Here is a 27,895-nt window from a genome sequence, read left to right as displayed (position 1 = left end):
CTGCATTAAAATCAACCCTGAAGAATCTATAGAGGTGAGAGAGAAATGGAGAGTTCAGGAACTAAGAAAATAAAATAAACATGAGAAACCCTCAGAGAAGTCAAAGTCTGTATCGAGCTGGTACAAGTGGAAAGAGCTTCTGAGGATGGAGGGCTGCAGAAGGTGGGGAGAGCGTGGGTGAGAGGAAGCTTTTTAAGTGCAACTTGGACTTTTCCCTGCATTTAAGACTAAGCCCACTTCACAGCAGTCAGTGGCTGCAGCCAGACACGGAGGCCCTGTGCCTCCACTCCAGTGTCCAGGCAAGCACCAGCTCTGCTCATTGAGGAGTTGATGAGAGCAGCTGCTGGGAGCTGGAATCGTCTAAAGACTCATTCACTCCCATGTACGATGGTCGATGCTGGGCTTTTGGCTGCAACACCAGCACGTGGCCTGAACTTCCTCATAACATGGTGACTGGGTTTCAATGGAGAGATCCAGTTAGAAAGTGTGTTACCTCTTCTGGAAGTCAGACATTCTGCTCTGTTCTATTTGCTGAGACAGTTACAAACTTCTGCCCAGGTTCAAGAGGTTGGGAAATAGATTCCACCTCTCGATGCGAGAGTAGCAAAATTCTAGGAGAGTACGTAGCATTGGAAATATTATTGCAGACATTTTGGGAAGACAAACTTGCCGTATTCAGTCTCTTCTAAATAAGGACCAGAAACTAGACAACAATGTCATCTATATCAGGGGGTTAGAACCAATAGAAGAAAATTTAAATTTAAATTCAGGGGCAGAAGCCCACCAGAAGTCTATTGTAGATGAGGAATTCCGACATCTCCTAGGAGAGAACTGATTCCAAGGGGAGAATGTCAGGCAGACAAACTGCTGAGGAATATACTACTCCCCACGGTGATTAGAAACTAATTTTGAACACAGTTTCATGGATTGTTCTTGTCAAGGATAACTCAGGGATAAAGCATCTAGAGAAGGAAAAAAGTTTATTAAGATTGCAAGAAAGATCAGGCTTTAAAAGGACTGGCTCACAAACTTAAGAATACAGTGAGTATTTAAAGAAAAAAATCCCCACGAGGTTATCAAGGTGACCTTGTTTATCAATTAGCTCTAGTCAGTATGCTGTGCGACAAGCTACTACAAATCCCAATGGCTTCATAAGCATAAGCTCTGGTTTGGATTTGTCTGGTGACTCCAAGTTTTAATATGGGCTCAAGTCTGCTCCAAGTGTCTCCTATCCTATCCTCCGTGGTCCAGTGGGCTAGCCAGGACATGTTCTTCTCAGGTGATGACAGAAGCTTGTGGGTGAGTGGATGTCTCTCAAGGACTGGGGTCTAAATTGGCAAACTGTCACTTTCAACTCATTGGTCAAAACAAGCTATGTGGCCATTCCTAACATCAATAGTGCAGGAGAGTATACTCACCTTCAGAGGGTGAAACTCCAAAGCCACATGTCAGAAAGTAAGGATGGAGGGAGGGATGAAGAACTGAAAACAGTAGTGCATTCTACCACACTGACTGTTCGTGGTGGAAAACAGCAATTTTTCTCACCTTATTTCCAAACCACAAACATTGTGGTGCGTGCAGACACACACGCATAATTTCCAGACATCAGTATTGCAAAAGTAACAAAGTACATTGTTTTAGTTTGTGTGTCAGTATCTTGTGCTCAAGGCTCAAGGTTTCACTTATTTTGGAGTCTAGAACTAAATAAGGAAATCCTTTTTACATGTTTTCTTTTTGATTTCTTTTGGAAGTTATTACTTTTTTTCCCCCCTGACTATACTATGTGATGGTCATGCTTCTCCATAAAGGTAGTAGGTATCTGTTCCACGCAGAGAATGCCTGTCTAAACCTGACATGGGGGTTAGGGGCCATATAACATAAGTCTGGAAAAAAGTTGGCTGGAATCAGGTTGTGACTTATATGTGTATCAGGCTAAGGAGGTTGACTTTCCCTTCTGAGAAGTCATCTGAAAGCTTTGACTACATCAGATCTGAATATATCAGGTTTAAGTTTTAGAAACGTGACCCTAATGACAATTGAAGAAAGACCAAGTGTAGCTTGATGCAAGGTAGATGATGATTATTGTTCTAAAAGAGAAATACAGCAATGGGAGAGCTGAGAGCAGAGACATTAATCCCAACTGTGAGATTTTTTGGAAAGACCACTAAATAAGACAGGAATCAAAGGACTTTGATAAATTGAAAACACGTGATGGGAGAGAGAAGGCAAGCAAGGAAGAAGGTAGAACATTCATTTATTCAGCAAATATTTAATGAGTGCTACTAGGTTCTGGACAGTGTGTTAGGTATGGGGAATGTAATTTTGGACCAAACCAAAAATATTTTCTATCATTAAACAGTTTATATCTAGTGGAGAGTTAGACATTAACCAGACATGAACACAAATAAACTTAAAACTGCAACAGTGGACTTCCCTGGGGGCGCAGTGGTTAAGAATCCGCCTGCCAATGAATGGGACACGGGTTTGAGCCCTGGGCTGGGAAGATCCCCCTTGCCGCGGAGCAACTAAGCCTGTGTGCCACAAATACTGAGTCTGCGCTCTAGAGCCCGCGAGCCACAACTACTGAAGCCTGCGTGCCTAGAGCCTGTGCTCCACAACAAGAGAAGCCACGGCAGTGAGAAACCTGTGCACTGCAACAAAGAGTAGCCCCCACTCGCCACAACTAGAGAAAGCCCGTGCAGCTATGAAGACCCAACGCAGCCAAAGAAAAGCCCCCCAAAACCAAAAAACTGCAACAGTAACAAGCCCTGTGATGGACGGATACACAGTGCTAAGGAATTCTCCACAAGGAGTTTGCCCTGGTTAGGTTAGGGAGATCAGGGAATTCTTTCCTTAGGAAGCAACACAGAAGCAGGGGTTAACTAGGTAAAGAGAGAAGACTAACCATGTGCCATATGTTTCCTAAATGGTTTACATGTATCAAATCTTGTCGTTTTCAGAGTAACTCTGATACAGACTGTTATTTATCCCCATGTTACAGTTGCTGAAACTGCCGTTCCCAGAGAGTTTAAGGTTATACAGCTAGTAAACTGTGCACCTGGCATATGAGCCCCGATCGCTGTTGCAGTGCTCCAGTTCTCTCTGTTATTATACCATCTCCTTAAATAAGGAAGAGAATCCAGGCAGGAGAAATGACATGTTCAAGGTTCTGGAAGAGGCTTGCCTGTCTGGAGTGAGGAGCTGAAACTAGACCATGTGACACGAGCAAAAGTAGCAAGGAACAGAGTGAGACAGGAAAGGTGGCTAAAAACCACTGATCCAGGGCTTTGGAGTGTATGTGAAGGACTTTCGTTTAATGAGCAATTGTAAGATATTGAAGCATTTTAAGCAGTGAAGTCATATTTTTAGGTATTAATTTTTAAACTATTTTGACGAGGGGATGGGGGAACAGGGTAGATCCAGATGGACCAATTTGATGGCTGTTTTCGTTTGTCTAGTAGGAAGTGATGGTAGTTTAGAAAAAGCTGCTGTTGCAAGAGATGGGCAGCTGTGGGTGGATCTTAGCTTTTTAGCAGGTACGATTGCTTGGGCTCTGTGAATTGAATAGCAGAGGGACAGGGGAAGGGGAAGAAAGGTAAGAATGACTTCTTGTTTCTGGCTTGGGCAACTGAACACTTGGCACCAATGAGAACAGGCTTGCTTGATTATTTTGGGGACTGGGGCGAGGTCAGCTCGCATGCGTGGGGCTGGGATGTGGGGAAATGAGAAGCAGGCTAGGATGACTGTAGCAGAGAGTGCCCTGCTTGTCTGTGGCTTTTCCTCTTACTGCTGCAGATTGGCAATTGACAGTTGTCACAAAAATATAGAAGCAACTAAAAATAGGAAAAGAAATTGCCTTCTTCTAGCTGATAAATTTAGATATAGAGATAAGAATCACTTTGCTAAGCTCAGGTATATTCCTAGATACATTAGATTTTCTAGTCTTGGTAATGTAATCCAAGCAGTAGAAAAACTGTAAAGCTGAATAATGTCAAGTAATTTTGATTCAAATGTGAGTTATATGTTTTCATTATCTAGAGCTTGATGAAATATAGGGCTCTGGGATCAGATGGTATCTCAAAGGATTAAACATTCTTCTTTTTCTACAAGCTCAAATGCATTCGTATTGCCACAGACTACCTTATTTTAAAAATAAACCATGGGAAGAAGCAGCCATGGGAAACTATCATTTATTTACTTATAGGCAAATAGTATTTGCTTTCCAAAAGGGAGAAAATAAATTTTGCAAACTCTTTTTTGTATGAAAATCATATTGATTGGAAGAAATATCTTGCCTTAAAGGGCAGACCTGCTGTTGCAAAAATTTAATTAAACTTAAAAGTGCCATGAAATGCAATTGAACATTTCAAGCAAGTAGATTGGAAGAGAAGCTTCAGGTAATAAATAGGATACTAAATGTATTGATATTTCAAAGTGAAACTCAGATATAAAAGAAACTGCCCCATTAGAAACTATTTTTAATTAGGCTTTACTTTTGACTCACTTGTAGGCCAGTTAATAAGGGTATTTAAACCCATAAATTTAATTTTGCTTTTGCACCCTATACTTGAGACAGTAAATTATCATAAACTGTTAACGCATGGAAGGTTATTTTCTAACTCTTGATTATATTCCCTGTTAGAACTTTACAGCTCAATGAAAAACACAGTCTAAGCAGTTTTTCAATGAATTTGGGTCACACAGACAGATAACGAAGATGATTTAGGCCATTGGTTCTCAACAATGCCATTATGACCCCCAAGGGATTTTTTTTTTTTTTAATTTGAGGCAGCATTTTAGGTTGTTGCAATGACTGTGGGACCTTCCTGGTGTTTGATGGGTGGTGCCTAAATGTGCCATATCCTGCCAAGTCCAGGACAGTTTCATAAACATATAATCCCACCATTCCCACCATATATAGCACTGCACAACCACTGAATATTCTATTGGTCATTCACATAGGTGTGAACCCCCTATATAATGATCTAGGCCTAGAATGTAACTCAATTTTCTGTATCAACACAAAGTTTGATTTTTTCTTTGTTTGTTTTCAGAGCTTTAATATAAACTGAATTATCCAGATATGCTGCTACTGTAATGTATGTTAAAGAAAAATTGTATACTGTCTTAATTTTACAAAGATGTGATTTCCACTTTGATAAATCGTGTCATCAGTGGGAATGCCTGCTGCTTGTAGTAGCTAAATTTGAGCAACACACTTCAACTCATCAGTATGGACTTAACTGCTGTTCCCATTCATGGTGATTCTATGTACAGGAGCAAGACTTCTTCATTATGTCTTCCAGGGCAGTTGCAATATTGCAATGTAGTTGTGCCTAAGAATATATATTTTGAAATACCAGTTAGTTTATTGAATGTTGTTTTCTTTTTGATGTATATATATATATATTTGGTAATGATAAGTATATGCAAGTTATTTTATCTATGCGAGTGTTCATAACAAAATGTATATTATAAAAGGGGAGTGTTAGGTCCAATAGGGTTCATTGAGTTTGAACATCACACAAGCATATACGTGAATTATATCATTTTTAAAAGGCCAAGAAGAGACATTTGAACTCATGGTAGTCAGGGATTAGGTTACAGATGGTATAAACAAAAAAGTGAGATTGGAATATGGGTATTTGGTTGAAATAGCATATTCAAGTAAAAAAAATAGCAATGTTTTACATTGTACCATATATACATCAGAATATTTTAAAGGTGAGATAATATTTGGCAAATCATGCATAAATCTGCAAGTACTCAAATTTCTACCATGAAGTAGACACCGTATGTAAGTTTGGTTTGTACACTTTGGGTTATTTTTAAAACAGTTTATCTAAAGTTAAAATAAAACTGATTTTAAAAAGTTTAGTGTTTGACATATAAGAAGGATATTGAAAATGTTAGTATTTACTTCAAAAATATATTTTGAGCACTTGGAGCATTTTAATTGATATAAATGTCACACAACACCAAAGACTTTGGAGGATGAGTCTTTTCAGCCAAATTGTCCAAGTTAAATCCTGACTTCATAACTTAAATGTTTAATATACATTATTACATATGTTATACGTAAGATATTTTAGTTTAGGCTGTATATTTGGAATATTTAAGACAAAAATATCCATTCCTTGTGCCAAATTTTTCTTCATTAAATTAACCTTACTAGTAATCTCAATGTACACTTTGCTTGCCTAGAAGATTCAGGTACTGAACAACTGGGTGAGACAAATGGGTCTGAAATTTAACAGCTGAATTATGTGAAATTCTACCAAAGCTAATATTCAGACTGATAATAAATAACTTTGTAAAATAATAATATTGTAATTATTTAAGAAAATATGTAGTTCTTAAATCTCATGTATTCAACAGTCATGTAATCAATGTTGATATATAATCAACACCCCTAAACTTCCTTTCTTATGCTAAATTCACACTTTCAATATGTCAGCTGGACAATCAGTTTTTCAAAATGTTACACAAAGGTGACCAGTAATTATGCCATCTTTCTAAAGTTTCATCTGCTTACTACCTGTGAAATCATATGCAATTTACTTTAAGCTTCAGTTTCAAATGGGATAATTACAGCATCTCAGAGTGTTGCAGTATTAAATGGATTAATGCATGCAAAGATATTTTATTCAGTCCTAACATAAAATAAGTGCTCATAAAAATATAACATTCTGAATATTAATTATTAGCAATAGCAAAGGTCACAGTTATTTGGGTATTTTATTTTGCCCCTCTAAAAAAATACAGGAATAACAAAAAATGTTCATATTCTTGCTAAAATACTTAGTTTCACAAAATTGAAATAACTCAGACAATGCTGGAAATTATTAGCTGAAACCTTAAAGTGCTGGGTCTTTAGCTACAAGCTCACATTCTTTGAACCCAAGCTCAAATCCACATACACTGAATTCATATGTGAAGGAAAATAAAATTAGAGGTCATATATAAGATATTGAGGATATATTTTTAAATATTATTTTTGAAAAATAATGTATAATTTGTGACTTTATAATATTTTTAGCTCTCGGAATGAAACTTTTCTCCTTTCAATATCAAATTTTAAACCATTTTTTCATGTTTTCAAGGAATGTATAACATATAACATTCCTATAATGTTTCAAGGAACAGCTTGTAAACTCTAACTACTAATTTTCCTTTTCATTTTTATTTACTTATTTTATTTTTTTATTTTTGGCTGTGTTGGGTCTTTGTTGCTGTGTGCGGGCTTTCTCTAGTTGTGGCAAGCAGGGGCTACTCTTCGTTGAGGTGTGCAGCCTTATTGCGGTGGCTTATCTTGTTGCGGAGCACGGGGGTCTAGGTGCGTGGGCTTCAGTAGTTGTGGCACATGAGTTCAGTAGCTGTGGTTCATGGGCTCTAGAGCACAGGCTCAGTAGTTGTAGGGCACAGGCTCAGTTGCTTTGTGGCATGTGGGATCTTCCGGGACCAGAGCTCGAACCTGTGTCCCCTGCATTAGCAGGTGGATTTTTAACCACTGTGCCACCAGGGAAGCCCTCCTTTTCATTTTTAACTCATAATTGTTCCAACAATCAAATTCTGTTGCTATTAGATTTGAATATACAAAAGGATCCAAGATAACATACATGTGCAAACAATTTCTTTGCAAAAATTTTAAAAACCAGCTTTCAGATGATGTTACGTAGGAGATCCTGTTTCTCATAGTCCTGCAGTATACTATTCGGAAATTCTATATTTTAAATAATGTGAAGCTTTCAAAAGCTTTAAAAAATTTGTTCAGCTATTTCTCAATTTGCTTTTATCTTCCTGAGGGATGAAGATGGAATTACCATTACAATTCAAAGCAGTACATTTTCCCCTAGGAGTCTGGTCCTACATGGCTTCCAATGTGCCAAATTTTCCTGTATATTTGCATGCACTGAGAGATTCTATGGAAAATCTATTGAAACCTTTTCATACAGTGACACTGGAAATATTCTGATTCTTCAAGTCAAAATTCTTATGTGGCAATTTAAAAAATTGCTGAGAGAGACAATAATCTATGTATTATCTACTCATTATTTAAGTGAAAGGACACAATCAATGTGACTTAATGGTCCTGTTGGGAATAATGTAGTTTGACATAGAAAGTAAATGGTCAAGGTTTAATCAGTGAGCCTATTTCTAAGGGCTACAAGCAAATAGACTGACTTAAAATATGGGACATCAAACAGACATGGAAGAACAGAAGTCAGAGATGTTAGCTATCTTTGGGGGATGAACAGCAGAGATGATATTGAAGCTGTCATTAACAATGTAGTGATCAAATGCTGGCAGATTTTCAGTGTATATAAATGAGAAAAATCTGTTTCATTGACGCTGTTGTCTACGTTTTGTATTTTAAAGCATAATTGATTGAGGCAATTCTATACAATGTACTATTTGTAAACTATTTTTTGTAATAATTAAATTCTCCTAAATAGGATCTATTCCAACTTCTATGTACTTTTCCTCCATCCATATGTGTGTAGGTGTTGGAGGCCAGTGTGAAGATTTTGCTAAGAGCTAGGCATGTCTACTGCAGTTGCATTTTCAGTAACTGGGGATGCAACCACAGGGTCATCCATGGACCCACGGGGCCCAATGCAAGAAGACCATGAGGCAAAACTGCAGGTATCACTGACTACTGTTAGCCCCGACTTCAACTGGTAGACCAGAGCAGTGCTTTGGATCCTAGGAAACAGTGTCAGTTCAGAGCCTGTGTCTAGAAACCCCTGAAAGGTCTTGGTATTTCCCTTTCTCCAATATGTGGCCACTTTAGAAAATGACCTGCAGTTACCATAGGGAGAGACTCGAAGGAAGATTTTCAGTACATATTTGTGCAATGTTACACGATCCTTCCTCAAGGAGACCTATCATTTTCCTCAATCAAGAAGTTTGAAGTCCATGAACTAGCTTCATTGTAGCAGCTGGATGAGAGGACTTTCAAGTCTGGTCTCTGGCTTGAGTTCTTCTTTATACAGATCAGGTAATATTTTAGAAGTAAGCTCCCATCTGTTTCATTCCTAGGGAAACTATAATCAATGAGCCACTGTCACATCCATTAGTCAAAACACTCACACTACCATATTATCTGTTTTCTGCTGCCCATGATGGAGATTATGTCCTTGCTTCTGGTAGTTAACCACTGCCACTTGACCTTTGCTTCTCCAGGATCCCACGATGCCTCTCCAGGATCCCATGGTCTCATCTAAAATCAGAGAGGAAGTCCCAATAGTGACATATTCCACCTTCATCCTGACCTACACAGACAAGTCCCACAGAACTTTTTAAAGACATCTGTACTCCCATCGGTGATGTATTTCTCAGTGTCTTAATGGAGGAAGTATCTTTTGATCTTTTCAGAAAGATACAGTGGTATGGAGAGGTGTTCAAGTCTCACAAGATAAATTGACTGCAGCATCCCTATATTCTTAACTTCTGGTTTCCTTCCTTTACATTATGCTAAGGAAGTTCTGGTCTCTCAGCCCTACTAAGCAAACTGCTACAGGCACTTCTAGCTACTAGAGCTAGCACATAAAATCCAGAATCTCTGGCAGTGCACTCCCATCAGTAAGCTCAACCTGATCCAATGTTAAATTCCATCCTCCACTGTTTAACACTCTTAGAATCCATTCACTTGTATATCCTCAGGTTTCTGCCTGTATAAATTGGCATAACTTTGCAATTCCTGATTTTTTTTTTTGATGTGGACCATTTTTAAAGTCTTTATTGAATTTGGTACAATATTGCTTCTGTTTTATGTTTTGGTTTTTTGGCCACGAGGCATGTGGGATGTTAGTTCCCCGACCAGGGATTGAACCCACACCCCCTGCATTGGAAGGCAAAGTCTTAACCACTGGACTGCCAGGGAAGGCCCTGCAATTCCTGATCTGACTCTACTTATTCATCTAGTGGCCATGAGGAATGTTGTGAGCCTTGAGAAGAACAGGCATCCCTTTTTTTTAGGATGGGACTGGAAAGCGAGGACCAAGACCACATGTAGAAGAAGAGCTGTTGTCTTGTCTTGGCAGCTTTCTCTTTATTCTGGGCAGGGACCCTGGCCTCTGAGCTCATTGAGGTATCCTTGGACCATAGAAAGGGAGTCTTTAGAGACTTGAGGTTCCAGAGGATCACCTAGATTAATAATGACACAAATCTTTTGAAACAAAATCTAAAAGGCTGGCTCTAGTGGCATTGTCAAAGAAGATTTGTTCTTACCTGCAAATAATTGGCTTTTAAATATCTGTGTATGTTAAATTCACCTACAGCTCTATTAAGGGCTTAGGACCTGCTGAATCAAGGAATTTTTAAATAATAGTAAGGTAATGCATGTCCTTATAGAAGGATAATGTAATTGTCATCAACTAATGTTCATGGTGCCCAGGGAATTTAAAGCACTGAGGCAGGTTTGAAGGAATACATCAAAGTTGCCTGGCTCAGACACTGACTGGTTGCGTGTGACTTTGGGCAAGTCACTTAATCTGAATCTTAAGTTCTTTTTTTTTTTTCATGTCAGATGGATAAAATAATACCACCTGACTACACACAAGGCAGTTATAAGGATAAAATAAGTAGAAAGTTTGCTTGAATGGTACACAACACAGGGGAAGAGTTTAAGGATGAAAAATGTGAACATCTACAGATAAGAGCTGTTCTTGTACTTGTTATTTTCTGGTGCAGGAGGAGAATGAGGTTCATATATGATTACAGTATCATGTACTGATTTTATTTTATTTAAAAAAATACAGTTGCTTGTTGAAGCATATGGGAGTTTGTTAGAATACTCTGTGTACTTTATGTATTAATTTTACATGATAAAATGTTAAGAATTAAAAAACACAGGTTCCTAATTGAGAAAATTTTGTATTTGGAATAGTGTTAAGGAAGAAGGCTTTTGTTACAGAGTAAAAATTATTGGAAACAAAAAAATCAAAGAAGGAGGGATAAAGAATGGGTCAAAAAGTAAGAGTTGTACTTAATGCTGGAAAGGAGTTGAGAAGGGGCAAGAAGAAAGCTAGCAGACGGAGTATTTTTGGTAAAGAAATAAAGGGTAGAAAGTAGTGGTGAGAGGAAAATAGAAGAAAGGAAATAGACAGTGGACTCACTAATTTAGTAGAAGAACAAGGAAGAGATTCCTCACTCATGCCCAAGACGTCTGCTACTCTCTGCATGTGGATGCATTGAAATCTATGTGATGGTAACTCTGACTGTGGTGTGATATTCCAGACCCACGTGCCTGTTGGCTCACTGAACATGTCCTCTTAGAGTCCTGCAGCCCTTCACACTCAGCATGTCCAAAGCAGCAATTAGTTCCAATCCCTCCCTGCCCCAAACGTACGCCCTCACCCTCTCCCACGCACTCACTTCCTTATAACTATTATTCTCCCTCTCCTGGTTAATGCCTCCCAAACAGCCATCCACGTCACACACTTCTTTCTTCTCCGCCCCTCCCCACATCCAGCTGGTCGCTACGTCTTATTGTTTCTGCCTTCTGAACATCTCAGATCAGTCATATCCTTAATTTGTATTCTTTCTAAGATTATTACAGAATTCTCCTGATTTTCCTACTTTTAGTGTTACCCAACCTAAACTATCCATAGTTCTGCTGCCAGTGATTCTACTAAAGCCCAGATCTGATAGTGCTGCACCCCTGCTTAAAACTTACATAGCTTTGCTTTACATATTAGGCCCTCTATGATCCTGCTCTTGCCTACCATTTTGGTGTTAGTATGTGGTGATCCCCACTTGTCACTTTTCCGCTCATGTCGGGCTAGTTGCAGCTTCTCAAACACAGTACGCATATTTATGCTTCTGTGCCTTTGCACCTGTTCTTCCCTCTACTTGGAGTGTTTTTCTATCCAGCTGATGGACTTTTAGCTTATACTTTTTTTGGGGGGGGGTATGCAGGCCTCTCACTGTTGTGGCCTCTCCCGCTGCGGAGCACAGGCTCCGGACACGCAGGCTCAGCGACCATGGCTCACGGGCCCAGCCGCTCCGCCGCATGTGGAACCTTCCCGGACCGGGGCACGAACCCGTGTCGCCTGCATCGGCAGGCGGACTCTCAACCACTGTGCCACCAGGGAAGCCCTTGCTTATACTTTAAGAGCAGGTTTAAGAACTCCCTCCTCTGGGAAGCCCTGCTGACCCATATGCTATGACAATACAAGCATAGCACAGTTAATATCCCCTCTAAACCAACCATTGTCCCTTGTACTTATCATTGTTATCATACCTGATATGTGTGTCTCATCTACTAGATTATGAACTCGCCCAGGACGGCGATCATGTTTCGTGCATTTCTGTGTCTTCAGCAGCCAGCTCAGTACTTGGCAGATAAAAGGCATGCAGCAGATATTTAACGAGGAATGAGACAATGTGTACCTGAACATCTGGTTACAAAAGTTTGACATTAGCAGATCCTGTTGGTGTTTCTATGCTCTGAACATAATGTCATCTGTGATGAGTCCAGTATGTTGCCTTGAGACCGAGTCCACCTGCTTCCATCACTGGCAATCTCTGGCTGTAGTTTCACCACAGAGGAAATAACATGCATTGTATAGACAGTGAAGGTCTTACATAGTGAGTCCTCAAAGCTAAAACCCTTTCACTGCTCCTCCCACCTATCTCTATGCTCACTGATGGGTGACTGTTTCAAGTTATTTCCCGTTATGAATCTCTTGCCTCTCTCATTCAGGGAAAGTGATGATTTATTGTTGATCCAGGTTTTTGCTGAGGTAGGGAGAACCCTCATGTTTAGTTAGAGGAAATGAAGACTGTATAGATAGCCAGAAGAGAGTTCCACGTCTAATAGTTTATAGTACCCCCTCACCCAAAGTTGTCGTCAGTTGTGGTGAAATGCTTTGCTACATTTCCCTAGCCCCACTGGAAATGTTAATCTAATCATTGATGGTGTAGCTCATCCTGCCTATAAGCATATGTGCTTTTCAAGTTAAGTTCTAGAATGCTTTTTCAAAGGACAGGTAAAGTAACTATGGAAAGGGTTTTGTTTAGCAAGTTGGATATACTCCTTCCCGGTGCTTTTTCTGATTTGAGTGTATCTGACTTCATAAGCAAAATTAGCATTGGGCTTCCCTGGTGGCGCAGTGGTTGGGAGTCTGCCTGCCGATGCAGGGGACACGGGTTCGTGCCCCGGTGCGGGAGGATCCCACGTGCCGCGGAGCGGCTGGGTCCGTGAGCCATGGCCGCTGAGCCTTCGCGTCCGGAGCCTAAAAAATTAGCATGAAATAGGACATCTGTTCATTAACCGTGGTATCTATTTTATGAGATGCTCATTCAGTGAGGGTATATTTTGAAATAGAGCTATTTTCCTATAGTAGCTCTAGTGTATGTGCTTATTAAAGGTATTTTCTTATTTTGCAAGATGAAGCATTTGGATTGATAAACTGATGCCACTTGGTTTGGATAATCACCCTCTGTGAAGAGATCATACAGTACCCTTAGCAAGTACAGTTGTGGGAAGCTAGTTTTTGGGTTTTTTTTTTTTTTTTTAAGGTATTTGCTTTCTAGGTAACTAGTTTTCAAAGCAGAATTATTTGTTTAACCAAAGACTTTCTTAATAAAAATAAGACCGTAGTGCATGTTAATATTTCAGTTCATGTATTGTCCTTGGAAACACCTAGCTAGATTTTACCATGGAAAGTAATCTTGTCAAAGATCCTGAGTTGGAAAATATGGAAATGTTTGAAAATATGCAGAGAGCAATATACTCTCTAGCTAAGACTTTAGATAAAGATCCAGGAAATAAGGTGGCCTTTTATAGCTTTTTAAGTTTATTTAAAGACATTTTTAGCATACAGTGCTTTGAAGAAGCGGAAGAGAAATGTAGAAGAAAAATTTGTTAGAAAATCTCTTCTAACTAATGGATGGTGGTATTAACAAGTGAGAATGCAAAGAGGATATTACTTATGAATCTAATCCAAAGTGAAGGATAAAAATTCATAGTGCATACTCAAGTGATGTTCAGTCTTTTCCAAGGAAGGCATCTTGACTCAGTTCTACAGAAGTTATAATAAAAGCTCAGTTTTATTAAAATCTGTGGTGTTAAGGATGCCATGTTGCAGTATTTATGGTCTCACGTCCCTTTCCAGAGAAATAGGAGAGCAGGACACTAGACCTAAGTTGAGTCAGATGCACAGCAAGAACAACCCAAGACAGATGCCAGGGGAAAACCTAAAGAGAAAGCACCATAGGAAGTGCAGCCTGGACACTAGTCCACAGGAGTTAGGCTAATAGGAAACCAAAGTCTGAAGCCACTGGCAGAGGCCAGGGATTTAGAATGAAGGGTAGGAGTCCATTGAGAGTCCCTCAGCTATGTGAGTAAAGTCGTCAGTGAATTTTATAAGGATCCCTTGGATTTGGGTGGTATGTGTTGATATATGAGGGAAAGATCCGTAGCCACTGAAGGTATTATTATGGTACAGTGAAGTTCAACTGAAAATTAAACAACTCGTATCATTTGCAATGTGAAATCTCATAGTGAAAAGTGTAGACTATTGAGAATAACAGTAACAGCAGCCAACACATATAGATGCGGCCTCTGCTCCAGGCTCTGATCTAAGAGCTCTATATGTATAACCTCATTGATTCTTCATCAGGTGTACTGGTAGTAGCCCCCATGGACAGCTGAGGCACAGATGGATCATTAGGTCTTACAGAGGTGGCAGAGAAGGTAGTCAGATCCAGGCTTTAGAACCCATGCTTTCAAACATTTCAGTACACCATTGAGTACAGAATTTCAAATCCATGACTATTATTCCAACGACCATCAATACTGACATATATCCAGTTCCCAAATTAATTATGTTTCCCAATTTTCTCTTTTCCTTTTCTCATCACAACTGAAGGTATGGTTTTTAATAGTTATAATCATCAAATTTAATGCTTAGTCTTATGCTTAGATATGCCCCATGATAGCTCATCCCCACTTCAACATACGCTTTAAAATAGAACATTTTGTGCACAGAGTAGCATTACAAAGAGACTGAGAGAGTTAGCTCCAACTATAGAGCAAGATAAACAGTGGCTTCTGGGGTCAACTGGATGGAATATTCCAGAAAGTTAGAAGCAAATTCTAGTAGAAAGACTATCCCAAGTCGCAGGATCTAATCCCATATTACTTAGTAGAGTGTTCACTTTAGCAAGTCACTAAACCTCTTATCCAATATTTCTTAAGACAGTAAACTGTGGTTTAATCATCCATTCAAGCAAACAGTTTTTGAGTGCCTATGATGCACAGAAGTACATTAAACAGATCACATTTGTGCCCTCATTCAGCTAATGATCCAGTTGGGGAAGACAGAAAATAAACATGTAAGCAAGTAATTTCAGAACAAGACATACTCTGAAATCAATATGAGAACAATGGGATGAAGTGACCCGTGGAGGAAATCAGGGATGGCTTCCTAGTTAAGGGAAATGATGTGAAGGAGCTGGCCATGTGATGAGTAGGGAGAAGAAGGCTATGCAAGCAGAAGGAATAGCTGGGAAAAAGGCACCAAGGTGGTGATGAGCTTGACACACTCAAAGCAGAAAAATAAGGCCAGATGAAGTGAACCAGAGGGAGACTGGGGTGAGGGGCAAGGCTGAAGACAAAGCCAGTGGTCAGATAATATCTTGTAGGACATGGTTCAGGAGTTCTTATCTGGGGGCAATGGAAACCACTGAAGGATTTTAGTGAGAAGTTAGGGTAATGTATACTGTGAAATCATGGTATTCATCAATGAATCTGCAGGGCGTGGGACATGGTATATTTCTTAACAATTTTTACAAAATTTGGTTTGGAGAGTTGGAGGGAGTGTGAGATTGCACCAAACTTGCTTGTATGCTGGGATCCTCTGTGTAGCATGAGAGATTCTTTCATTTACAGACTCTGTGTCTCTGACATTGAGTATTGTTGCTGCTGTGTATACTATTATGTTTATTTTGCATGGTTCCTGTTGTAGTGCTTCACAGAGTTCATAGAATTTTAATACTGAAAAAAAAACTTTAGGGATCAGCTGGGCCAGTGTCTTAATTTTACAGATGTGGAGACAGAGACCGGAAAGAGAAACTTTGCAGCGCTCTTTGTGTTACCCTATGCAGCTTCTCCCTAGTGTGCTCTGCAGGTTTTGCAGGAGTTTTGTTCTGTTTATGATCTTTTTCATCTTTCCCTGGCATTTCCATATCCCCTGGGACAGGCATGCTGAACACTGATTCTTTCAGGTATTTTGCAAACTCAATTCCCATTTTAAAATGGGATTACTAGAGCAGCTGCTCCCTGAACAATCTACTTGCTTCTGTTACAGCTGCTTCTGCTCAAGTTCAGTCAGTCATCTTATGACTGGTAAAATTCCCAGTGCCTCGAGGCTGCCCCTTTCTTCCCAGCTCTCCTCCAGGATACTGCTGCTCCGTCAAGGCAGAGCTCATTTTTTGTAGAAGCCTGTGAGATTTATCAACTTTCTGTAGGAAAAGTTTGTATTCAAACTTTTGCTCTTCCTGTCTGAGCTATGAGCTATAAATTGTTGTATTGGGCTGGCCAAAAAGTTTGTTCTGGTTTTTCTGCAATAACATCTTATGGAAAAACCAGAATGAATTTTTTTGGCCACCCCAATAAATATCTAGTCTCTGGCCCAGGTAGTGAAAAACGAAGCATCTCTTCTCATCTGCTCAGTCTGACTCCAGTGGTTTGCAGATTCTGAGTGAAACATTGCTTAGCTTGTTTCTAGTTTCTTTTTTGGTTTGTTTTTGTTTTTGTTTTTGGCATTGCCTGAAAGACATAGTCCAGGCAGGCTTTTTTCCGTTATTCTTCTTTCCCAGGTTCTACCTCATGTTGAAGGGAAGTCGACATTGACGCCAGTGTAATGTCCTGCAAATGGAACTGTTTGGAAAGTGTTTCTCATGTATGATGCTGGACTCATTCTACCTGATGAACTTTTCTTAACGACGTGCTTCAGGCGCAGTCCTCATGCTTGCCAAGTAGAGAGTACTGTTCAAATAACTCTGGTTCTGAGCCCAGTTTTTATGGGTTTCTAACAAATAAGGGATAAAGACCTTGAGCATTACTTGATCTCTAGTACACTTAGTTTATCAAAAGTGAAATCTTATAGAAAACTTGCAAGAAAATGAAATGATATGGAATAGGGGAAACATGATGGGCCCATGTGGGGAAAAACCTATGTGGTTGCTTCTTCTCAAATCGTTTTGCAATTCCACTTTGCATCTTGCCTCTGCATCTTTTGTTTTAGTGCCCATAGGAGTTAGAACAAGAAATGTTTAGTTAAGTAGTTAATTAAGGATTGGAATTTTAATTTGTCAGATAATCTTTCTTCTTTTATTTAAGTTTTATCCATTCTGCAAGGCCTGTGAAAAGGGCTTCTTTTATAGAGCTTTTCATAACTGCTCTGGTGCTTCTGTGTGGTTATTGAAGTATTTTTTTTTGTTTCTTTTTGTTTGTTTGTTTTTGTTTTTTAGATGCACCAGCCTCTCTCCCCAATTAAAATGTAAATTTCTGTAGGGCCCATGCAGAAAGTGATCATAACTTTATGCTTTAGATGCATGAGGTCCTGTTTTAGTTGGTGCTCAGTAATGCTCATTTATGATGAAAAAGGAATATGAAATAAAATAAGCAAACAAACTAAAAATTGTACCAAGTAAACTCTGGTGATTAGAAGGAATTTGAGACATACATTGGGTATTAATGGAGTGAACTGTTAAGAAAAAATTCAATTACAAAAGGTGATGAAGAGGACTTGGACCAACTTGATCATAGTTGGGTTGGCCCATCTCTTTAGTTAATAGGTGGTGAGTGCCAAGATATTATAGGCATCTGGGAGCAAAAGCTGTTCCCTGTGCTGGAAATTCTGTTCAAAGTATACTTATTTTGGAATGAAATTGGATTCAGTGACTCGTGAGGGTCCTTTTAACTTCTCAGTATCAGTTATTTTATGAATAAACCTACCTCTAATTTTTTTTCTCTATGAGAAATTCAGGTGTAATTTTATTTTATTTATTTTATTATTATTTTTTTTTGCGGTACGCGGGCCTCTCACTGTTGTGGCCTCTCCCGTTGTGGAGCACAGGCTCTGGACGCGCAGGCTCAGCGGCCATGGCTCACAGGCCCAGCCACTCCGCGGCATGTGGGATCTTCCCGGACCGGGGCACGAACCCGTGTCCCCTGCATCGGCAGGGGGACTCTCAACCACTGCGCCACCAGGGAAGCCCTATTTTTATTTTATTTTTAATTTAACTTTTGAAACAATTTTTAAAGGTTACTTTCCATTTACAGTTATTACAAAATATTGGCTATATTCGCAATGTTGTAGGGTACATTCTTGAGCCTATCTTACACCCAATAGTGTGTATCTCCATCTCCCCCACACTTACATTGCACCCCAAGTTTGTTCTGTATATCTGAGTCTGCTTCTTTTTCTGTTCACTAGTGTGTTGTATTTTTAAGATTCCACCTAAAAGTGATATCATACAGTATTTGTCTTTCTCTGACTTATTTCACTTAGCATAATGCCCTCCAAGTCAATCCGTATTGTTGCAAATGACAAAATTCCCTTTTTTTTATATAGCTGAGTAGTATTCCATTGCATTTATATAACACAGCTTCTTTATTCATTCATTTGTTGATGGACACTTAGGTTGCTTCCATATCCTGGCTATTGTAAATTATGCTGCTATGAACATTGGGTTGTGTGCATCTTTTTGAGTTAGCATTTTTGGTTTTTTTGAATGTATATTCAGGAGTAGAATTGCTGGGTCATATGGTAGTTCTATTTTCAGTTTTTTGCAAAACCTCAATACTGTTTTCCAAAGTGACTGCACCAATTTACATTCCCACCAACAGTGTAGGAGGGTTCCCTTTTCTCCACATCCTCGCCAACATTTGTTATTTGTGTTTTTTTTAATTATAGCCATTCTTATAGGTGTGAGGTGATAGCTCCATGTAGTTTTGATTTGCATTTCCCTAATGATTAGTGATGTTGAGCATCTTTTCATGTGCCTGTTGGCCATCTGCATTTCCTCTTTGGAAAAATGTCTATTCAGTTCTTCTGCCCATTTTTTAATCGGGTTGTTTGTTTTTTTGATGTTGAGTTGTATGAGCTGTTTATATATGTTGGATGTTAATCCCTTATTAGCCATATCATTTGCAAACATTTTCTCCCATTCAGTAGGTTATCTTTTTGTTTCATTGATGGTTTACTTTGCTGTGCAAAAGATTTTAAGTTTAACTAGGTACCATTTGTTTATTTTTGCTCTTATTTTCTTTCCTTTAGGAGACATATCCAAAAGCTATTGCTTTGATTTATGTCAAAAAGTGTTCTGCTTATGTTTTCCTCTAGGAGTTTTATAGTATTCAGTCTTACATTTAGGTCTTTAATCCATTTTGAGTTTATTTTTGTATATGGTGTTAGAAAATGTTCTAATTTCATTCTTTTATATGTAGCTGTCCAGTTTTCCCAGAACCACTTATTTTATGGTTTTATGGAGACTGTTTTTCCTCCATCGTACGTTCTTGCCTACTTTGTTGTAGATTAATTGATCATGAGTGCATGGGTTTATTTCTGGGCTTTCTATCCTGTTCTGTTGATCTATGTGTCTTTTTTTTGTGCCAGTACCATACTGTTTGGAATACTGTAGCTTTGTAATATAGTCCAAAGTCAGGGCACATGATTCTTAGAGCTCTGTTCTTTCTCAAGATTGTTTTGGCTATGAGGTTTTTTTGTGTTTCCATATAAATTTTAAAATTATTTGTTCTAGTTACGTGAAAAATATCATTAGTATTTTGATAGGGATCGCATTGAATCTGTCAATTGCCTTGGGTAGTATGGTCATTTTATCAATATTGATTTCTTCCAATCCAAGAACACAGTATATCTTTCCATTTGTTTATGTTGTCTTCAGTTTATTTCATGAGTGTCTTACAGTTTTTGGAGTAGAGGTCTTTTGCCTCCTTAAAAAACCAACCTCTAATTTTAAAACGCTGAATATAATTTGAAGAACTTTGGCTTAAAACTCACAGGTTTTTGAATATCAGTTGCTCAGTCTTTAAATACTACATTCTTCTGGAGTCTGTCATGTCAGGATCATCTGATATGACTTAATTTGTATTACCTAATTTATTGCACTAGATATTATATAGTCATTTGAATGCATCTCCTCCATCCTTCTTAATATAAGACACTTAAGACAAAGGATCCAGTCTGACTTAGGACATGGTTGAGAGCATAGAATATGAAGTTAGACAGAACTGAGTTTGAATACAGCTTCATCATCATTTACTGGTATGCAACTTAGGCAAGTTACTTAAGTTATTTGTCACCTAGTTTTCTCTTAATCTTTTTGTGAGAATTTATATATACAGTGCTTGTACTAAAGATGCTCAATAAAGTATTTTACAAAATATTTTATACTTCACATTTGGTAGATGCTTAGTTGCTGTTTGGCAAATGAAAATGAGTTGAGCTGAATATTTTCTGGTAGAATGTATGTCATGCATAGTATTGATTTTCATTGTTAGAACACATATGCTTGACTTAAACTCATTTTTATAAAATCAAATATAGTACCAAGCTGTTAAACTATTAAGATGTTTTACTTGGGGGTTTTAATTATCTACACCTTGCAAACTCTGAAATGTTTCCTTTAGATTGATTCAAAAGAAATCAAGTTTTCTCTTCAAAATCAATGAAGGGAACACAGTCAATAGATGCCTTTCTCAGGTTACAAAATCTCAAGTCTTTTTTCAATTAAGGAGGAGGGAGAGGGCACTGTAATGAAGGTTAGATTTTTTTACTCTAGCCTAAGTTTCTTCCCCTAACTAAGAACCCTAGTATGGAGCATTGCTTTTCCATTCATCTCCCTTGGTTGGCTAAGGCTTCTGTCTTGGTTATGATAGACTGACATTCCACTCCTGTGTTCCCTCTGAATTACAGTGTAACTTTGAACATGTTCCTCTAATGGTCTTTTCTGTGACTTTCTTTTCTCACTCCTAAAATTCTCAAATCCTTCAAATACTTATTCTAATGTTGACCCAAATTGACTTTTATAAAAATTTTGATCAATAAGTTTAGCAACTATATAATGAATACCCATTGCGTGTGTACTTAGTACAAGTCTGTCACTTTAGGATATAATGTTACTATTAAACATTATAACTTGGAGGAAATTAAAAAGCACTCTATAAGCTACATTGATATCTCAGGCATTTCTTGCAAATTCTAATAATAATTTCCTCTTATGTTAGAGAAATATGAGGGATGTTTTCAGTGTGTGATTTATAGTTCAATGAGTCCCAGAATCAAGGGGGAGGGGAAATTTGGCATTCGTTGGTAAATTTTATTGATGTCAACAATTTGTATCATTTGGAACTCAAAAAACTGTGTCCTCGGTTGGACTGAGTTAGCTGACCGATCACTAGAAAAAACATAATCATTACTAATTAGAGAGCCCAGCCAAGCTAATTTCTAATAAAGGATTTTGTGGTCCTGAAATTTAATCAGTTGTTTAATGTCACTGGCCTAACTGGTGAGAGCAGTTTCCTCCTCACCTAATCCATCTTCAGAAGCATTCTTGGAAAAGCTAAGGGGCCTATGATCTTGCTGGTAAGAGCTTTGATGTTGTCTTTTTCTCTTTCCCCTCCTGTTTTGGGAATATGTGTGGTCCCATTTCTAGAAAGAAGAGGTGTAAGATGGGTTTTTTTCTTATATGAGTATTTCTTTTTGTGTATGTATTGTACAGCTACATGTGGCTTAATAGAGAGATACAGAATTTGAGTACTTACAAGAGATACTTTTTGTGTGTGCTTGTGTGTCTATAAACTAAATACTATTTCAAATGCTCTGTGTGTGTGTTCTATTATTTCCTCCCTAACAGCGATATAAGGTAGATGCTATTATATGTTTTGTAAAGATAAGGAAACTGAGGGATAGACCGATTAAATAGCTTACCTGGGATCACATATCTCAGTTTGGCAGGGTGGCTTCAGTGCCTGTGTTCTGAATTTTAGATGCTTTTCTGGACTCTAATATTTGTTGTTTTAAACACCCATTAGACTGCTTGTATGCAGATTGAGTTCTAGCTGAACTCCATGTCTTTAGAAAGGTTAAGGTTCACCTTTATGGCAGTCATTCACCTGTTCATATAGTTTTGGTGTAAACTTGACCTTAATGTTATTCTAGGATCAGAGACTGAATTGGAATGACTGCTTTCCCATAAGGGAATCTAAGCAAGAAAGTTAGTGCATTTCAGACATAGCCATTGTTTTATCTGTCCTAGGGCAATGTGTATGAAGCTGGAGTTTCTTTCTTTTGCAAAGGAATTTATTTGTATAGTATCTGCTCATCACTGAGCTACAGTGACATACCCAGCTACAGTGACAAACTCAAAATCACTACATGCATCTGACAAATGTCCGCGGACTTCACTGTCTCTTCTAGGCTTAGGAAAACAAAATAAAATTTTAAGAATCTTTATTCCAACTGCAAGAATTCTGAGCCACAACAGTAGAACTGGGTAACTGCCAGTGAAAGCTTCTCTGTTTTAGCAAAATTCTTCATTTGTCTGAAACTTACCAGCATATTGCTATATCAGGTTCAGGCTAGGATCAGAGTTTATAATTGGAATCAATATGCCTAACATTTCTGAAATTGCAATTCCTTATAAGACAACCTGATTTATCAATAGTCTATTATTTAGTAAGACAACCCCACCATCAATGTCATCTAAGAGTTTATGGAACCAATTACTCTTCAGAGATTGTCACTTGTTTTTTTACTATGTGCCTTGCAGTAAAGTTTGGGTGAGAATAATTTGTAAGTCAATGTAAATGTGGTAGTATGGGTATTTCAGCTCCCTTGAGAGCTTTAAAAAGTACTAATTAATCTGAGAGGAGATCTGAACAGTCTTTGAAATCTCCCAGGTGATTCAAATGTTCATCTAGGGTCAAAAAACAATGCCTTGAAGGCTATTTATAGGTATCTTACTTTTGAAAGATCAAAGATGTGGGCTATAGAGACTTATATTGAATTTTATCTTAGTAACATTTCAAAATCTTTGTTTATTGTGGAAGTCCTTAAGAAGAAATCTAACATTATAACAATAAGAAACCTCAATGCTTTATATTTGGCTAATTTTTTCAGATCCTTTCATATTTTTATGGGGGTGATATATTCTGTAAAATTCTTGATGACCCTTGCTTACTCATCATAGCTATGAAAGAGAGTAAAGAAAATTATCACTCTTATTTTAGAGAGAACTCTTTAGAGGTTGTAGCTCCATTTCTTCATGTTAATTTAATTATTTTCCTTTCTAAAAAAGTAAAAAGTCCTCTTCAGTATTTACATGATGTGAAAACATCTCTTTTGTGTAGATAAAAATAACTTTCTTCAGTTTTCTTCCTCAGGAATATTTTAGTCTGCCACAAATGCCAGGTAGAAAAAAAAATCAACCTTAGGAAAGTTTATTTTAAATGTGTCTGAGTTCAGGACACGCTAGTATCCTTCCGTGATCCCTGGAGCTTTGGTGGCAGCACCTGTAACTCATCTCTCCTCATCCCCTGTCTGAGCTCATCTCACTCTTCACATGGAACTCTCAATGTGTCCTCTCATGTACGCTTACAGCTCCCTAGGGAAACGTTATATTTCATACACGCTTATCCTCCACTGTGTTCCTAGGCACATTGTAGTTATGGAATAAATATTTGTTGCATTAATTAACCTCCCCATCCTGCCCTTTTTAAAGGTAAAGGCAGGTGTTCCTGTGTTCACACCTCCTGTAATTGTGATAGCCAATGTACTAAGGAAGGTCCAAGACTTTAAGAAAAAGAATATTTCTTTTTAGAGTAGCAGCTGATAAAATTTAAGGCAAATTCTAAGAAGCCAGCCAGTAACAGGAGCTGCCGCTTGGCCAGTTTGGGTCAGTTCATTGCTTCTATAATGTAACCAATGCAATTAATCAAAATGAGGTTGACTCTCAACAGAAGTCTTACAAGAACTCAATAAACAGAAGCAATGGCCATTGAGCTTCAAGTTGCTAAAGCGTGATCTGGAAAAGTATGAACCCAAGGAAATTAGGCGACTTTAAAAAGGCTTAGGGGCTTTCCTGGTGGCGCAGTGGTTGGGAGTCCGCCTGCCGGTGCAGGGGGCGCGGGTTCGTGCCCCGGTACGGGGGGGATCCCGCGTGCCGCGGAGCGGCTGGGCCCGTGGGCCATGGCCGCTGGGCCTGTGCGTCTGGAGCCTGTGCTCCGCGTTGGGAGAGGCCGCAGCGGTGAGAGGCCCGCGTACCGCACACACACACACACACAAAAAAAAAAAAAAAGGCTTAGGACTTTTTTTGCAGCGTCAGTAAGAGTCTGACCCTTGGTTTCAGAAGATACTATTTCCAGTACATCAGAGACATGTGGGTGGACTGAGTCATTCTCATTCCCTTCCAGTGCACTCCCCAGTCTCCAACCTCCCCCAGCACCCATGAGCAATCTGCTACTTTCTGCCCTGCAGAGTGCTTCTGAAGACAAATTTGAAAATCTAACCAGATGTGTGAATCCATAGCAAATGAGAATTTATTAATTTGCCTTAAGTTTGCATCTGTTAGCTCTGCTTTCTTTTACTAATTTAAGCTGGACTATTAAGGAAGGTTTAGACACATTAACAACAATAATGCCAGGCCATTTTTAGGGTTAAATTCTGCTATAGGTTAAGGAGAATGAATAATGAAAAAGATCAAACCTGGTGCTGGATGCCCCTTTTTTTATTGGCACTGATGGTGTTCCTTTTTGTGTTTTCCGGAATGGGAGTAATTCTGAGAGAAAATCTGAAAGTTTTTGCATCTGCAAATCATACTGCCTCAGCAACACAGAAAGCCCCAGGGTCCTTTCAGAAATACTTGTAGCATGCCTCTAGGAAATTCTCTAGACTGATAAGGCCATGGTCAGGGTCCACACTCTGCAGTCACTATTCTGCTTTCTCTGCATCTAGAAGTTATGCTCCTTGGGTAGTCTTTGTGTCAATTAATTAGATATTAATAGAAGAACATATGTGCCACTCTCCCCTACTGCCTCTTGACTTTTAACCGAGGCGCTGAGGATCGGGGAAGAAATGAGCTGATGATATATATGTGTGAATACTTCAGAGGGCTGTGAGAGGGGAAGCACATCACACTTCCAGTCTGGGGTCTGACTGCTTGTTCCCAATTCCTGCTGCTCTGCTGTGCCAGATGAAGGCCTCCTCCTGACCCTGCCTTTTAGCATTTTTCTCCTTGAAACTCTCCCAGAAATAGCTCATTGAATCAGAGTGTGGCTTCCCAGAGGCCGGCCTCTTATGACCTCCTTGAGGATAAATGTTTAGGGAAAAACAGAAAGAAGGCCATTAAGACCTTGTTTTCAGGGGTCGCATTGAGGAAGCTACAGTGTGCCTTAATAGGTGGCAGACGGTGGATTCATACTCCATTCCCGAGTTTCTCTTATACATGCATGCCTGGTATGGTCCCTTGAATGCGGCTTCCTGGGCAAAGTTTTGAAGTGGAGGGCCGTTTAGGAAAAGACCTAAATGCCACTTTTTCCCTTGTTCCCTCAGCAATCCCAAACCTGCTTATCTAGAAGTCCAGTTATAGTCAGACCACTCACTGTTCACTTCCTATGCTTTACTTTGCCTCTTCCAATGAATGACAAATCCTCAGGATCAGAGCCTGTTGGAAAAAGAGCTTCTTTGTCAAAATATCAAGATATGAAGTCAGCTACTCATGGAGATTGGGAATTCTCCCTTTCATCACAAAAATACACGTACTTGCAGTATCTTTGTCCTGAATGAAAACTGCCCCAGTCTGTTCTGGGTGGTACAGAGACCAGAGTCCAGGTCAGGAGCAGTGTTGTCTGCTTCCATTTCTGCACCATCTTCATATTGGGCAAGTCAGTTCGGAGCTCAGTCTTATGATCTAGTATATAATTGGGTTGGATCAGATGATGTCTCAGGTCCCTTTTAGCTTGACTATCTATGTGAACCTCCCATAGTTAGGAGAGCAAATTGCACTCAAAGCCTCATTGTCCGGGAAAGAAGCCTTTGTTTAAAGAACTAAAGTGAATTACAGGGCTTCAGCTTCTTGAGTTACTTGGTACATTCTCAATAAGTCTTCACTATTTTTGTTATATGGCAGGTTCTTTTTTCTATTAAATGGAAGATTCTTTAAATTCTATAACGCTTTACAATTTTCAAAAGTTTCACACAGATGATTTCATATAATCCCATAATGACCCTTTTTTCCCTACCCCTATATTGCCCCTTCACCATTCCCTCTCCCCACTGGTAACCACTAGTTTGTTCTCTACATCTGTGAGTCTGCTTCTTTTGTTTTATTCACTAGTTTGTTATATATTTTTAGATTCCACATATAAGTGATATCATACTCTATTTGTCTTTCTCTGTCTGACATTTCACTTAGCACGACCTAGCAATTCCAATCTGGTATGTATCCAAAAAACCCCCAAAAAACACTAATTTGAAAAGATACATGCACCCTGACGTTCATAGCAACACTATTTACCATAGCCAAAACCTGGAAGCAACCTAAGTATCCATCGACAGATGTATGGATAAAGAAGATGTGCTATATATATATATACACAATGGAATACTACTCAGCCATAAAAAGGAATGAAATTTTGCCATTTGCAGCAACATGGATGGACTTGGAGGGTGTTTTGCTATGGTAGGTTCTAGGAAAGATCTAGTCCTGTCTCTATTCTAAAAGACCTGATATGTTCCTAAAATGACAGTGAACGACATGGTCATGGCCCATGATCAATCCTACATTTACACAGAGATAGTTTTGTAAAGTGTCTTCACATTTATTATCTCAAGTAGCCTGCTCAGGACACTTTATAGAAGAGGAGGCTGAGGCTCAGAAAATTAAGATGCTTGTTCAAGGCCTTGAGGCTAGTACATGATTGAGCTGGGACTAGAACCCACGTTTTTCTCACTTGAAATCTGGTGCCCTTTCCATCTTACCATAGTGAAACGGTACAAGCCAGAATGCATTATCCAAATGGTGTAGGCTATGCTCCATGTGTGCCTTCTGTAAAGGAGGTAGCTAGTAAGTAGGGAAAGGTCATATTTTATTTTCTCTTAAAAGATATGAGAAAAGTCAGTACTATTGCCACGGTGAGGATTTCTCCAAGTTACATCTATTTTTAAAGTACCGCAGCAAATAAAACATTTGTTTTCATGAACTAGACTTCAGAGTAGGGTTGTTTCCCCATTTTGAGTCCCACCCACCCTGACTCCCTCCCCACCATGGACCTCCATCTGTATATACCATTTCCTTCTTTGGTGCTTGAAATAAATCACTAATAACCTTGATGGGGAGTGTTGCTTCTGGAAAAGCCGCAAATTGACTTCTCTTCCACTAATTTTGGGTTTATCCCTGCAAGAAATCTTATCTACAGCACTCTTTCTTGTACCAGAAAATGAACCCTAGATGAGATATGGGATCAGATTGGCTAGATTACTTTTTAAGTTCCATCAAAGACCAAAGGTAGAGTCTCTCTTAAATTGGCATGACTAAGATTACAAGCTACTAGAGGGCAGGGATCAATGAGAAATTTATAGTTTTATTGTTTTTCTTATTAGAATTGATTCCTTATATGATCTATTCTGTTTCGTAAATTTTAATTTGAATTAAATTTCACCAAATGAAGGGCAGTAGCACTTGAGGTCTATAGAATTAATACATTGGGGGTGGGAAAGGAGAGAAAAGAACAATAGAAAGTCCAATGAATTTCTTCCTGGTGAACTCCCTGTGAACCTTCTATAGTTAGGAGAGCAAATTACACTCAAAACTTCATTGTCCAGGAAAGAAGCCTTTGTTTAAAGAACTAAAGTAAATT

This window comes from Grampus griseus (assembly GCF_964374135.1).
Source record: "Grampus griseus genome assembly, chromosome: 2".
In the NCBI taxonomy this organism is placed as follows: domain Eukaryota; kingdom Metazoa; phylum Chordata; class Mammalia; order Artiodactyla; family Delphinidae; genus Grampus; species Grampus griseus.
The sequence above is the reverse complement of the archived record's forward strand: the minus strand, read 5'-3'. Positions refer to the sequence as shown.